Source organism: Lactuca saligna, chromosome 3 (genome assembly GCF_052625555.1).
Source record: "Lactuca saligna cultivar CGN05327 chromosome 3, ASM5262555v1, whole genome shotgun sequence".
Taxonomy (NCBI): domain Eukaryota; kingdom Viridiplantae; phylum Streptophyta; class Magnoliopsida; order Asterales; family Asteraceae; genus Lactuca; species Lactuca saligna.
Genome location: NC_136419.1, coordinates 214081807 through 214092200, shown reverse-complemented (window position 1 = coordinate 214092200; position 10394 = coordinate 214081807).

Sequence of the window (10394 nt, the reverse complement as noted above, 5' to 3'; positions counted from 1 at the left end):
TCATCCTTTGGAGCTTATTTGAGGTGTAAAGCTTCTTGCTTGCCATTTATTTTGCATAGATCCAAGTGTTGTGAAGTTTTAGCATCTTTCTTGTCCCAAAGTTCTCATCTTGATTCATGCTTTGTGTTGGCCGATATTATCTATCCTTTCAGACCTTTGGAGAGGTCTTGAGTGAGAAAAATGAGGTCCCAAGGGTTGTAGTTGTTCCATGTGTGAGATATATAGGTCTTAATGGATTAAGACCTTAGATTAAGAGCTTTTGGATGTCCCAAGTGATAAAGTTTGAGAGTTTATGAATCTTAGGCGTATTTAGCCTAGGGATTTGAAGTTTGGGCTTAAGAGCTTAAGCCATTAAGAGGTTATAAGGACTTTATGAGTAGCGAAGTTACGCCCCGCGTAGCGGGTCAGGGACCCGATCCTCAGTTGCGTTTTAGTGTGTACGGCCCGCGTACCAAGGAGGGTACACCCAGTGTACTCCCCCTGATTGGACCCTAATATTGGCCTTAGAGTTTGGGTTGTTTGTGGGTAGTTGGTTTATGGGCCAAGTCTGGAAATTATGGATAGAGTGCTTTGGGCCCAATTATTGTTATGGACCTTGAATCTAGGCCCATTTGGTGAGGTGGGCCCAATTTGGTAAATTGGTCAAATATTGGACTTTGTATAAGATTTGGACTTTGTATGCTTGGCCTAATGTTTAATTTGTTATGATGGCTAGTTCGGGATTTGCGGTGAGTTGGTGATTCGAGAATCTGCTCTTTAGTTCAGAGTTTCGGCAGTGCGAGGTGAGTTATCCTCACCATATCGATAGGGTCTAAAGCACCAAGGCCGACCCTTTATCGTATTGAGATCCGAATATTTATTGTTATGTTATTGCTTTGATATGTTTGCATCCTGGTAGCTAGGATGGTATATGTTAGAGACCTGGTTAAGGTCGGTTCCTTGATATGTAGGGTGATGCTATGCTAGTGATCGGTTAGGTCGGTATCCTTGTTAGGATGATGATATGTTATGTGATCTGTTTGATCGGCTTGGTGACTGTGAATTATTATATGATTGTATGTTTATGTGCACATGGTTGTTTGGACTAGAGTTAGGTTGAGGTGAGTCCTGCTTTGTGTTGTAGGCCAAGATACCCAGGGCGAACTGGTTGTCCCGAATGCCCAGCGAGCATTCCGAATAGGCTGTAGGCCCCAAGAGGGTGGACCAGACATGTCGAGGCTCGGAGAGTGGACCAAGCCGACTGAAGGCCCGGTGCGGGCGGACCAGTCATACTATAGACTCAGAGAGTGGACCAGGTTAGTTGTAGGCCCCGATGCGGGCGGACCAATCACACTGTAGACTCGATGTATATGGCTAGACTCGGAGGGTGGACCAGGTGGACTGTTGGCGGTGCGGCAGACCAATCTCACAGTAGACCCGAAGTGCATGGTTGTTCTGTGTTCTGTTATGTTATGTATGCTATGTATGATATGGGCTAGAAGGCACTATGTGATGGGCTGTAAGGCATTATGATTTGGACCGGAAGGTCGTAGCCTAGAAGGGAGTATGTATGGTTGGTATGTTGGGGATATCTCACTAAGCTTTCGGGCTTACAGTTGTGGTTTAATGTTTTTCAGGTTCTCCAGGAGACCATGGTAAGGCGAAGGCGTGATCGTACCGCTCCTCATGTTTATGTTGTGATGTGATTCTGGGAATACTCTAAATGAATTGTATTGAAAACCTTTTTGTAATAATTTAATGAAATCGGGTTGTTTTGAAAAGTTTAAATTGGTTGAAATTTTTCGGTCGTTACAATTTGATAAGTAAAAGAGTTTGTAAAAGAGTTTGAAGTAAAACAGTTTGATAAATAGTTTTAATTGTAATAAAATCATTGGTTTTGTAGTTATTAATCACATGTGATTGATGTAATAACTATAAGTATTCAATTTGTATCCCCCCCCCCCCATTAAATCAATTAAAACATTTAAAAGTATTTCAAAGGTTAGTTAAGGGGTATGAACTCACTTGTGGTGAGTGGATTGGATTGAAGTGTCGAGTACAGTGCTAGGTGACAAATGAAGATTGTACACACGCACGAGCCTAGTTATCATATAATGAACATATATATAACTAATTAGCCAAATTATACTAATAAAATAAGTTGGGACACTCTAGAACATGAAAACACTTTGATTCAAGTGTTAAATATCACAAGGATTGCATCCAAGTGTTGGTAGGGCAAAGCTAGGGTGTTTGGGGTTCTAGGGTAAACTCCCTTGGAGTTTACGGTTTTGATGGTCATGTCCCAAGGAGTTTACGGCAGTAAACTCTAGAGTTTACGGTCGTAAACTCTAGTCCTAATGACCATGTGTTGTTTTGTGGTTTAACAAGCCCTTTTGAAGCATTTCTACTAAGTGGTTTGGCCTTTGGAATGGACTAGGGCAACAAAAACACTCCTTGGAGGAGTTTACGGCCTCAAGAACATTTCGCTTTGGGTTTAATACCTTAAACCGTTATGTAAAAGGGTATTGCCGTGTTTTCGAGTCTTTAACACAACTAGGTAATCGTCTAAGCTAGTTTTTAGGCCTAAAGAAGGAAAATAACCCATTTAAACATACTTTAGGGTGTTTACGGTTTTGGGAGATCCCAAAACCATAAACACCTATAAATGTGGGTCTTTGGTGTTTTTCAAGGCTTACAAACATCAATGGAAGGTTTAAACATGTCAACGTAAGTCTTAATCATCAAGCTAGGGCTAGACAAGGGACATAAGCACACTTTGGTGCCATTTATGGTGTTTATGGCCCAAGAATCTCCTTGGACCGTGAACACCTCTAACCTTGTGTTCTTGGCATAATTTGTTGATGTTTAAATGTAGTACTAGCTTAATAACACTCAAGGATGGAAGTACTTACTATTAGGATGCTTGATTTGAGCTAAAAGGCCAAGAACACTTAGTGTGCATTCTTGGTGTTCTTGGTGTTTTGGAAATCTAGACAAAATACATAAATGAATGGATGAATAGATGTACAAACACTAGATTAAGTGTTTTACTAACTTGAAATGGTTAGAACATTTACAACTTTGAAGATTTGGAATCAAATCTAGGATGATACTTGAAAGCGTTTTTGGAGTTTACTCTTTTGGGTATTTCGGGAGTAAACACTTATGGCTAGACTTTTGGGGAGTAAACTCATGCATAGGTATGATTTCACGATTTTTGGGTGGTTTTACAACCCAAACATAAAAGTTTGGTCAGTAATTTCTAACACGCGAGGTGTTTGCGGTTTTTAAAATTCAAAACCCGAGACGACACTTTCTTTCACCCGTTCATTTAAAAATAATATTAAAATAATCAAACGTACTTTATATTTCTTAAAAATAAGAAATAATGACATTAACTTATGATACGAAGTGGTTGACTTTTAGGGTTTGACCCAATGGAAATTTCGGGTTGTCACAGCTGAACAAGTTAACGGTGAAGAACCGTTATCCTCTCTCGAGGATAGATGATCTCTTTGATCACTTGCAGGGGGCATGATGGTTCTCCAAGATAGATTTAAGGTTGGGATATCATCATGTCCGGGTTAGAGAGGAGGACATGGAGAAGACTGCGTTTCGGACTCGTTATGGTCATTACGAGTTCGTAGTGATTCCTTTTGGGCTCACCAACGCGCCGACAGTATTTTGGACTTGATGAACCGGGTCTGCAGATCGATGCTGGATCGATCAGTTATTGCGTTTATATATGATATCTTGGTGTATTCCAAGACTCGAGAGTAGCACGAGGACCATCTCAGGGAGTTGTTGGGAGTTATGAGATGAGAGTGGCTATATGCCAAGTTCTCGAAGTGCGAGTTTTGGTTATGATAGGTCCAATTCCTTGGGCACCTCGTTAACCAGCATGGGATTTTGGTCGACCTTTCCAAAATCGAGGCAATCATGCAGTGGGAGTTTCCGAAATCTCCCTCAAATATAAGGAGTTTTCTAGGATTGGCAGGGTATTACCAGAGATTCATACAGGATTTCTCCAAGATTGTAGTACCTCTCACTTGTCTGACGAGGAAGGGGGTGGATTTCCGGTGGGGCCCTGAGCAGTAGAGGGCGTCCGAGGCCCTCCGTCAGCAGTTGTGTGAAGCTCCAGTTTTGACACTCCCAGAGGAGTTGAGGATTTTGTGGTGTTTTGTGATGCATCCATCACAGGTTTAGGGGTTATCCTCATGTAGAGGGGAGGAGTGATAGCTTATGCATCGCAATAGTTGAAGTCGCATGAGACGAGATAACCTATGCATTATTTAGAGCTGGGAGCGGTGGCGTTCGCTCTCAAGATATGGAGACATTACCTTTATGGGGTTCGTTGTACCATTTACACGGATCAAAAGAGCTTGAGACATATCATGGATAAGCCGAACCTGAACATGATGCAGCGCAGGTGGCTGGATGTTGTCAACGACTACGATTGCGAGATCCTTTACCACCCCGATAAAGCAAATATGGTGGCGGACGCTTTGAGCCGCAAGTCAACTGGGACTTGCACCCCAGTGATATGTATGAGGATAGCAGTGGGTTCCCTGCTTGTGAGTTTGATCAGAGAGGCTCAGGTCGAGGGCATGTGGCCACAGAATTGGATGATGGAAAGGATCAGGGGTGAGAACACTCGGTTTGTGCAGGATAGCCAAAGATTATTAACCCGATGCAGTCGGGTGTGGGTTCCGATGTCTGGTGGGGTCAGACAGATAGTCATGGAGGAGGCTAATAAGTCTCATTTCTTTATTCACCCGGGGGCTACCAAGATGTACCGGGATTTGAGTTTGAGCTACTCGTGGCCGTGCATGAAGTGAGAAATCGCTTGGTACGTCAAGAGGTGCTTGACCTGTAGGATGGTGAAGGATGAGCATCAAAGGCCGCACGGCAAGCTGCAGCCCATCGAGATTCCCATGTAGAAATAGGAACAAATCACGATGGATTTTATGACCAAGTTACCGAGAACAACAAAGCGATTTGATGCCATCTGGGTCATTGTGGATCGATTGACCAAGAGTGCCCATTTCTTGGCCATACGAGAGAGTTCGTCAGCCGAGAAGTGTCACAACTAGAAATTTTGTGTCTTGTAATCACTACATTCAAGTAAAGATTGAATCAAAAGCTTAAAAGCATGTGTGATACTTATTTAATGACATCAAAAACTTTAATCCAATACATCATGAAAGTGCTGCAAATAGTCAACAACCAATTGGAAACCCTAGAAGTCCTCGTTTAAGTCCATTTTGGACTAGGACTTCCTTATTGGACCCAAATGGACCAATAAACTTCCAATTTGACTATCATGGGCTCTAATTGGACCCACATTAATTTATTTCAACATTTTGGGCCATATTGGGCCTAGAATGAAATAAATTAAAAGTTTTGAACCATGATTAACTTAAACTAGTCCAACCAAGTGTGAAGATCATATTATATTTCTTTTAGATCAAAACTCATCCAACTTAACTTCTATATGGGCTTGAGAGCTTTAAAGCCCAAATCTTTCCTTTTCCATCCAAATTCTCGGCCCAAGGCCCAAATCCAAGAAGAGAAGAGGAAGGGTTGACTAATGCATGCCACCTCTTTATTATATGGTGGTTATCCATGCATTACCCTCCAAACCTCCATGCCATCTCATTTCTCCATGCAAATCTATCTCTCTCCTTCCCTCTTCTTGTTCGGCCGTGAGTAACACACACACACACACACACCTCACAAACTCTCTCTAGATTACTCAAGAAATCCTCCTTCCTCTCCACACAAAAATCTCAAAAATTAGGAGGCTTTCAAGAGGATATTTCCACAAACTCTTCATCTAAGGTAAGGTTATGCTTGGATCTATGACTTAGATTCTTTGTTTTATCAAAACCTCTTCCTAATCCATGCAAAAAATCGTGATCTTGCATTCTAGAAAACTCCATAAACTTGAAAACTTCATCAAGGGGGCTAGGGTCAAAAATCACCAAGCTTTCTTCCATCCTTTCTTCAAAAACCGAATCAACATCCAAAGGTGAGCTTCATACCCCCCTTGTTTTCGGTTTTTATAAGTTTTGTGGGGGAGAATACAAGCAAATGTGTAGATCTATCATTATGTGTATGCTTTGTATGATTTCTATGCTTATATGTATGTTTTGTATGATTATGATGCTAGATCTAGTTATGAATCACTAAAAACCGATATATAATTTATGTTAAATGATACTAGCATAAAATATACTACTACATACAATGTATACCAAGAAAAATAGCTAAGTGGCTTAACAACACTTACTTTGGGCTAAAAACTCACTTTTTTGACATAAAATGTTAAAAATACAAAGTTGAAGGGCCTAAAATGAAATATTTCGAAATCTGATGGGTGAGATGAGTCAAAACAGTCCCCATATTGTATTTTCTGAAAATATACTCTTTTGGAGGATTAAAAACATAAATTTCAAGCTTAATGGGCTAAAAATGACAATTTCGGCCCAATAGGGCCCATTATGCGAAATTTTCTGTTTTGGAGGGCCAAAATTGTGTCTTTCTGTAAAACAGTGGACTACTAATGTTACAAGTACTCTTCAAAGGTTTAAAATGCTTTTCAAATTTAAAAAGGACCAAAGTTGCTAAAATTTTCCATTTGGGGCCAAAATTGTAAAAACTGTGAAAAAGTAGGGTTATAACCGAGAAAACTGCAATTTCAGGGACTTAAACTGTTTTCAACGAAAAATATGCTGAAAAATGTTAATTTCAATGATTTTTGGTGTTAAAAAGTCAAGAAAATTAGTTTAAGGACTAAACCGGAAATTAATTCACCTAAAGGGGTGAAAAAGTAAATTTACAAAATAAAGAGGGATTGTAAATAGAAAATTTTCAATGATAATTCAATACACTCGTTGTGAACAAAGACTGACACTACGACTCTTGATGAATTACAATATACAATGTCACCAACAATCGTTATCAAACGAATTGATTCGGTCTCGAATCAATAACAAATCCAAAACTACTAACACTACAACGCTCAATACACATATGAAACTCTCGGAACTCTATACTCTTGTGGAAATTACTCAATACGTCGACGTACACTCCTTAGGCCCAAAAGTTGCAAATCATGCTTGTTGAGCCTAGCTAGCCCAATGACATGATCTTTAGGCCCAAAGGATACTTGCTTACATGTAGTTGGGTCTAATACGACTTAACCGCGTGTAAAAGGACTTTCAATGGCAAACGTGTTGCTGGTCCCCAAGGGTCCTTTGGTGCTGCTAGTAAAGTCGGGAACTCACAATTGCGGGATGGGCTTCGGGCCCTTCGCAATTACAATGGTCTTGAACGACGTAGGGAAATACCGAGGGTTTCGCACCTTCATTTTTTTCTCCTCGGTCGTGGGACTACACAAGTCCGGGAGGATTGAGTTGTGTGAATAAGTGCGAGTGACGCCTAAGGGATCGCTAGTACGGTTGTCAACTGGACGTTTTCATTAACGTACGTTACAACAATTCACCAGCCTCTGTATACTCAATGCCTCCGGAGCTCAACGAACACCTCTAACGTAACGAAATAACAACACATAAACTAAGTAAAGCAAAGTGATAGGAAAACGTTGGGTTTTCCTAGGGTTTTCAACTAGTACACTTACGAACTATATGCCGAATTTCACAACTCGTACGCTTACACATATAGAAAACAAACAAGCATACTCACGGATCTTCACATATTTTTTTTACGGTATACTATTTTCAGAAAATATCGAATTTTCTGGTGGTTTTCAAAGTAATACCAACATTGGATTTTAAACATTACTTATGAACTCACCAACATTTCATATGTTGACGTTTTCCAAAATACTTGTATTCTCAGGTAACAGATAAGTGAAGAAAGGACTGTACTCTATGATTGTTTTGCGGTTGTTTAAGTAACAATGAACAATGTATTTTTGGGGAATGTAATATTTTGAAACAATGTAACGAATGTAAACGCTACCAGTTGTAGTATTCCAATGCTTGGTGATGTATGATGTTATGTTTCATGTATATTCATTGTGATGGTATTCAATTGAGTCACAACAGCCCCCAGACGTTTCCGCCGTCTGGTTCGGGGGTGTGACAGGTTGGTATCAGAGCTTTGTTTATAGTGAACTAGCATATCTAGCCACACATTGATATGAAACTATAAACCAAAAAGAGGGACTAACATAACTCTGAACAAAACAAGTAAATAAAACACCCTTGCTTGCATTAGGAATAGGAACATAACGCCGAACCAAACAAAAATAATACTAGTATCTCGGTTAAATTCAGGACTGTTCTTAGTGGTACCAAGAAGTGGATGTAGCCTGATCAACTACACTCTCTCCAAAGTATAACTAACACACGTCCTGATGAGATCAAGATAGCTAGGGAACCTAAAACTATACCCCTACCACCGAAAAGAGAACGCCTGTTTAGCTTGTGCAATAGCGGTAGAGTCATAGGAAAGTGATAGCTTATTCGTATACTTTCTCCCAGTCTTCATGGAGGGAGAGCATCAGGGCATTCAGTTTCACCAAGCCCTAGGGGCACACGGGATACTCGAAGACGAACCAGAAGGGAATCAAGAGGGAGTCCACGGCGTTGAACTTGACGAGTACATGGACACCGACTACGAGTTCTAGGATTCCGACGATGACATGGAGGAGGATCAGGCCCCGGACGTGGATCACGTCGCATCTCCTGTTAGCAAAGTGCAACAGGATCACCATGTCCCACTAGTGAATCCCACGAGGGATAATCGCTCCCCAGAAGCCGAGATTGCCGACTTGAGGCAACAACTGTTCGCCATGGAAGCACGTGCCGTGCAAGCAGAGCATGAGAGGGATGAGATCATTGTAGACATGACTGAGATGGCTCAGCTGTTGGCTCAGTACTTCGGCATATGATTTCACCGTTATAGTAGGACGCAGCTCATCGCGGTTAGGGATAGACTTATCTTAGTAGGTCGTTAGGAAATATGCTATGTACTCCGACTCTATGTTTAAGTGACTACACTACTCATAGAGCCGTTATGTTGTCGAACTAGTATCACTCATGTATGCTCTTACGAGCAAAATTTTCATGTATCAAATGCGGATAATATCAATAAATTTCTACGTGTTTTGTTACGATACTACAAATTGCTATGTGTTGAGAAATTATGATTGATTGGTCAATGGTAGTAGTGTTTAAGTTCGTACCATGCACCTAGTCAGTAGGATCACGACCTCACAGAAACCACATACCCTCAACATCTTTCCGTTTTGTGACAGAAAGATGCCTCCCCGACCTACTCGCGGAAACCCAGGACCAACCCCACTTGAAGTTGACTCAGCCGCGTTCCAGGCAGTTGTATCTGCAGCAGTCACTGCAGCGATTGCGCAAATTTATCAAGGGAACAATGGAGGAGTCAATGGGCAAGGAGCCGGAAGTTCGAACAACGGAATGAATCAAGGACCCACCAAGACATGTACCTACAAGGACTTCACAAACGCCAAACCACAAACTTTTAATGGCACTAGAGGGGTGATCACTCTGAAGCGATGGATCGAAAAGGTGGAGTCGGTATTCGAGATATGCGACTGCCCTGAGCAGATGAAGGTGAAGTTCGTGGCCTGCACTTTTGTGGATCAAGCGCTCACCTGGTGGAACGGACATGTAGAATCCATGACGCTCCCTGTAGCCAACTCTATGCCGTGGGCAGAGATGAAAGAAATGTTAATGGCTGAGTACTACCCACGAGGCGAAATACAAAAGATGGAGCAAGAGCTATGGAACCTCACTGTGCAGAATGCGAGTATCGATGCCTACATATCGAGATTTAGCGAACTATCTCTGCTGTGCCTGGGTATGATCACCTCGGAAGGAAAGAAGATTGAGCGATTCATCTGGGGACTAACATCACCAATTCAAGGGAATGTGATAGTTGCAAACCCTGAAACATTTGACAGTGCGAAAAGATTGGCAAAGAAGCTGTATGACCATAACAACAAGAAGGGAGAGAAGCCAGTGGAGACTGAGAAGACGAAGGAAGGTGATGGCAAGAGGGGAAAGAACAATAAGAGGAAGGGGCGCCAGGGCCCCGACACCTCCAAGAATCAACAGACAGTGGCGGTTAATGCTGTTACCGCACCGGTTCCAGCCGCACCACATGCTCCAACCTCAGCCACTTCAAATGCTTCCAGACCTTATTCCGGTAATCTTCCCAAATGCAAAAAGTGCGGTTTCCATCACAATGGAGAATGCAAGGATTTTCAGTGCACCAGTTGCAACCGAAGGGGACACACTGCAAAGTACTGCAGGACTTACCCTCCCCGGAACCAAAATCAGAGAACCAACAACAACAACCATCGCAGCAACAACAACATCAATGCCGGCGACAACAACGCAGGGCCTAGC